Raw genomic sequence first — 6373 nt, forward strand, 5'->3', positions numbered from 1 at the left:
AGTCAGCAAGGCGACGTACAACACATACACTCCAGAAAGTGTGTTAGAGCCACCAGACATTCCCGTGGACGGCCCAGGTAGAGAGCTAAATTGTCTAGGGAGGTTCCAGGCCATAGTAGTTTACAAAAGAAAATCATATCCACTAACAGCCTATGTAGTAGGAGGCCACACTGTCAATAATCTTTTAAGTCGCTCCATGTCAGTGACAATGAACCTTGTGAGGAGAATAGACGAAATCAGTTTGAACATTGAGCAACACGCAGACTATGGGACACTGAAAATGGAGCCTGTAAAAATACAGCTTAAAGACAATGCCCAGCTATATGCGGCACCCGCTGCTGGCCGAGTACCACTCTCTATGTTCCAGAAGGTAAAAGAAGAGCCCGTGACACAACCTACTAAGTGGTGTGCACCTATGGTGCCTGTCTCAAGGAGAACACAGACAAAGGTAATTTCCCTGAGCTAAAGCGAATCCTCGTAATGGTGACTTGTCTTGGGAGGTACATTTCTAACCTCTCCACTGTGGCGTAGCTGCTCTGTGAGTAGCTGAAGGACGAGAATAACTGGACGTGGGGACAGACTCTACTAATGACTGCACCGGTGCTGACATGTGAAAAGTTCGACAGATACCTAAACGGCCTTGAACTTTTCAGGTTAGTGACAGATCACATGCCGTTAGTACCTCTTATCAACACTCAGAAGTCAGTGTCTACTGATGAGGCTCATGAGGTTCAGCACTGTGGCCAGAGCTTGGAAAATATCCCACTCAGAAGTCAGTGTCTACTGATGAGGCTCATGAGGTTAAGCACTGTGGCCGAGTATGCTCCAGGTCAAACCCTTGTGGTAGCGGGAGACGTGGATACACACAGCGTTGTAGCCTGCTATGTAGCCACAGTAGTGGAGGGAATACCAGCATCACCAAATAGACTTGCAAAAATCAGAAATGTCACTTCAAGTAACACAGAGTTACAGCTAGTCAGTAAGCTTATCAGGTCAGGGTGGCCTAAAAACATAAGTAGTGTCCCCCGTGTTTGCTAGATTTGGGGTTGTGGACCATGCCGTTAGCGATATTAGTCCACAATTTGCCAGTGCATAGTTTCAGAATGCAAAGGAGCTGGATTTCAAACATATAACATCCAGTCCTCATCATTCTCAAGGCAAAGGCCATGCCAAAAGGGCAATACAGGTTGCAAAGAACATCCTGTATCAGAAAGATCCACTCCATGTTCCACCACGGGCTACAGTCCAGCTGAACTGCTAATGGGAAGGAGGATAAAGACGACAGTCCCAACCTTAGAGAAGAATCCCTTGCCCAGATCACCCAGCAGGAAAATTGTGAAAGTGAACGCTGCCAAGCCGAAAGCAGTGCAAGCTCACTATTTCAACCGCTGTCACGGAGCCAGACTCCTACCTTCTCTTCAACCAGTAGAAGCAGTCTACACCCGGCTGGACCAAGAAATGTCATGGTCTGGACCAGGGGTCGGCAACCTATGACTGGTTAACCCCAGTTAACCCCAGCTGGCACGCGAGGGGTTAACCAGCAGCACGCGAGCGCACGGCAAAATGATAATCTTTTTTTAATGCGCATTTTTACCTGAAATTGAGTCATTTTCAGTTGAGCGCCGTGTTGTCTAAAGGCTTTACGGTAGCGCCCCTCCTCCTCTGCTCCATCTGTAAGTGTGTGTATGCTTGGCGCAGAGAAGAGGAGGAGATCCGTGTTTTAACCCAGCCACAGAAACACTGGCGCGCGATAAACGAATGAATCATGACCGCTCCTCCAGCGAAAAAAACTCGTCTTTTCCAGTAAGCGTGGACAGATGACTGGGGCTTTGTGCAAAAAAAATGACTGTGCTGTTTGTGCATTGTGTTTCCAGAGCGTTGTACCTCGCGCATCAAGTGTTAAAATGTGATTACGAGATGAAACATGAACATAAATTCGAGGCAGAGACATTAAAACGTGCTGTGTCCAAACACAGACCCTGAAAACCTTTGTCACTGCTAAAAACACAAGCTATCACATTGCTCACTGCATAGCAAAGCACGGAAAAACATTTATTGATGGCGAATATATTAAAATGTTGACGAATGGTTGTTTCTGGTTGAGTTTTGTGGTGAAAAGTTGTAGTCACGGATGTCTACAGGCCTTTCCACATGTTGCTCACATTAATTTTTTTAGTTTATTAATGAACAAGTGGAAGATAAATTGGTCAGTTATGCGATTTCTATGTATATCCATGTTGTATATTTGGACTGGTGTAAAATGACAGCTCTGTTGGATATAAAAAAAATGCTGTGCGAGTCATTAATCTTGGTGTGGCACACTGATTTAGAAGGAAATTTTAAAGTGGCACGCCACAGTGATAAGGTTGCTGACCCCTGGTCTAGACCAGTGGTGATCTCGGGAGAGGCTGCTACGCAAAGCACGGAAAAACATTTATTGATAGCATATATTAAAGAAGCGTCTGTGCGTGTGTGTTACAAGTTTTGATATTTTCTGCAATAAGATTTCATCGATGAATGGTATGGTAGCTGTCCATATCACTTTTTTTTTTATTGTAGTTCATTGTTGATCACAAATGGTTGATTCTGGTTGAGTCTTGTGGTATAAAGTTTAAATCACGGATGTCTACAGGCCTTTCCACATGTTGCTCACATTAATTTTTTTAGTTTATTAACGAACAAGTGGAAGATTAATTGGCCAGTTATACGATTTCTATGTATATCCATGTTGTATATTTGGACTGGTGTAAAATGACAGCTCTGTTGGATATAAAAAAAATGTTGTGCGAGTCATTAAACTTGGTGTGGCACACTGATTTACAAGGAAATTTTAAAGTAGCACGCCACACCGAAAAGGTTGCTGACCCCTGGTCTAGACCAACGGTGGTTTCGGGAGAGGCTGCTACACAAAGATCTTACAACATCACCACCCGACAGTGCTGTTCTACGGAGGAATTGTCGTCACCTCCTGATATCGTCAGCTTCACACCGGACTCAACCAATGTCTACAGAACGTGCTGAAATGCAGTTACAGTCTACGACTATTCAAGAAGAGAATGTCCATGCAGTCCAGGCTATGGGTCCCAATGACACAACCTCCACCAAGCCAGATTGTGACGATGTCTGGAAGGGTATGTAAACCTGTTAACAGGCTTTACATGTGAATGAGTTGAAACTCATTATGGCCTTTGGGGTGGTTAATAGATGGAAAAGACTCAACACACACAATGGACTAAATGGTCTTGTTGTCATGATAATGCTATGAAAAAGAAAAATATTGACTGAGAAATGTACTTACACTTGACCAAATGTTATGATTGAGATGGCATATTGTTTGCACATTGTAGTTTCAATTACTGATTTATTGGCATTCAGTTATTGACTTGAATGCCAATTTAATTCAACAAAGTGCAATTGACCGTTGACTATTTGATTTACTGTTATTGATCATTTTCCTATGGTAAGATGATGTCAGATCTACCGACTTTTGCTTTCAGACAGCCTTGTGAGATGCTGCTATTTCTTTCAAAATAAAAAAGGGGGTGATGTCTGCACGATAATTGATTGTGCCTCCGTAGCAGACGACTTATTTCGGGACACTCACCGAGCGGGAGTCTGGGAGATGTTTACAACTGAGGGAAGGAATCTATATCGTGTTCTGAAAATAAAAAAACGTTCATGTTGAGTTTAAAAAGGGCTTGAAGCGACCGGGGGCACCTTCTCTTCGTCGCCGGGACAAGCAACAGAAGCAGCCGAGAGTATCCCCTCGCCGCCTGTACAGACAGACAGTCCTTCGATGCCCAAAAAAGCAACAAAAGGAGATGGACACTTCCCGCTGGGTCTTTTGGTGGTCCAGTCATTCTGTCATTATGTCAGCGGTGGACCCAAATGCGAAGAAGCCAGAGAAAGGTGTGCTTAACAAGGGTTGATATTTGCTAACAAAAAACAAGAACCATAAACTGTCAGGACCAGAACGAAGACAGGACCCACTTGCGTATGTTTCTCTTAGTTTTATTGGGAAGAAGGGAAAGAATTGTACACACGATCCGGAGATTGCTGCTCGCGGGGAGCAGTTGCTCAAAAGCGGAAGTGGTATTTCCGTGGCGAGCGAGGGCGGTGTCGGGAGTGGGAAAAAAAAAGTCAGTAGCCGGAGAGCAAAAAAACGTGGTCGAGATCAGAAAATGGGTCGAAGCCGGGAAACAGACGGGGGCCAAAACAGGAGTGAGTCAGAGTCGAAAAGCTTGCCTGGTGTGAACTGAGGTTCGCAGACGGACTGACAACAGGTGACAGAAAGATGGGGGTTTAAATAGTGACAGGGAGCCATTCAGCGTCCGAAGCAGTTGGCGCCAAAGGAGCAGGCTCAGGTGCCTCGCATCAGTAATCATGACATAAACAAAAATAAACCAGATCTTAAAACTAGAAAAGTATCCAAACCATAAACAAAAAAACAACCTGACATGGTCACAGCAAACACAAAAAAAGTGGTGTGGAACGACAATGACTTGACAAAGTATTTCATCGAAACAGTCATATATGAAGGGCTAGTATGATTAGGGACAGGTATGTGAAGATCTGACACATTTGTGCTCAGTTCCAAACCAGATTGGGGCATTCTGCGTGAAGGTAGATTGTGACAACATCGCTAAAATGTATGGAAGCTCATTTAACAATCTATGTTCACTGTTGAGACACTTTATTTAAAAAAAAACACAAAACAAGAGGCGAACACCCAAAAATTTTAGCAAAGCACCAAGAGCAATTTGAGTGAGCGGTGGGAATGGACTGAGTTAACTGACTGCTTTTTTTAACTTGCCCAGTGCCGTCTGTACCGAGGTAAATAGCTTTGTGACATTTTTACAAAACAACTTTTCTCGCACCGTTATTTAGGAAATAAATGACGGTCAAAACAAACCTCAATACCTAAGTAACTGCTACAGGGAGGCAAATTTTACGTGGTATTTTTATATTTATATTGTCATGGTTTGGCGCCTGTAGTCCTGCTCCAAGAGATGTCAGCATTACCCCACTTTTCAGTCACCTTCATAAAAGGGCCCTTGGTGCATCCAATCAGACAATTAGCCACCTCTACCATAAATACTCCGGGCTCCCACCTCATGTTACTGATGCGTTTTGATTCCTGAAAACATTCACTCACCAAGACGACAAGCTTCTCCCAAAACTTTGTTCTTCAGTTCCCTCTTCCTTCCAAGTTCATCCACTCCAAGATCTTCCACTCTAGCCATCTTTTCACAGGTACTCCCGGATCGCCCTTTCACGATTTTAGCCTCTCCAAGAACCCGCTCAAGTTTCCCTCTCAAGTCTGCCTGCCAAGTTTCTATCCTAAGACTCTCCTTCTCAGCAGTCATCTCATCATCCCAAGACCTCTTTCAGGAGCCAACTTCTTAAAGGCACGCCTAAATCTTCTTTTAAGACCTTTGCCACCTTCCCAAATTTATCTCCCAAATCTCCCCTCCACGGTAGTTCCCTACCCATCCAAAGACCCTCCTTACCGTCACTTTCTTATAGGTCCTCTTAAATCTTCTTTTTAAGACCTTCGCCACCCCAAGACAACCTTCCCTAGTTTCTCTCCAGGCTTTCCCCTCCTTGGCAGTCCCCTTCGCATTCCAAGACCTTCCTCACCAGCTACAGTATTTTCTAAAAGGTACTTTATACCAAATCACCTTTTCCAGGCTTTGCCACCCCTCTCAAGTTTTCCCTCCTCAGCAGTCCCAGTTCAACTCTCCCTGATCTACAGTGAATTATTTTATTGTTAATTAAATAAACACCCCATGTTGCGGTTTGATCACATTCCTTGTTTTACGTCTCCTTTCATAGATGATTTCAGATCATCAAACGTCACACTGTAAAATAAAATGTGCTAAAGAGTTAGCTTTTGTTTGGAGAGCGGGTTTGGCGTTTTTTTTTAGTTTTGTCTCATAATATATGGTGTGGCTCTCTCAAAAAAACATTGAAATATTTTTTCTTTTCTGGCTCTTTGGGTCAAAAAGGTTCCAGACTCGTGTTTGGGTAAATACATATATGCGTATGAGCAATATAGAATCGCTTATTCGATTACAGAAGAAAGATATTAGGATTGTGCAGAGTAACTTTTTGCAAGCTTTTGGAAACACATGGCATCTTGATGAGACAAATATGCTCATCAAATTCAGTGTCTTACCCAAGGAGTAGGTAAGCAGTTTTTATTACTATAGCACTACATAGTATTGCATCCACGCGTTATTGTTCATACAGTGATAATAATTTCACTTTTTTTTCAACATGGCGGCGCGTCTATACGCAGCGGCTTCACGTGTCTCTCCAGTAAATCTTTTTACTTTAAGTGTTCTTTTATCTCTCATCTTTTCTTTGATAA

This window comes from Urocampus carinirostris, chromosome 3 (genome assembly GCF_059441175.1).
Source record: "Urocampus carinirostris isolate Australia breed hairy pipefish chromosome 3, RoL_Ucar_1.0, whole genome shotgun sequence".
Lineage (NCBI taxonomy): Eukaryota > Metazoa > Chordata > Actinopteri > Syngnathiformes > Syngnathidae > Urocampus > Urocampus carinirostris.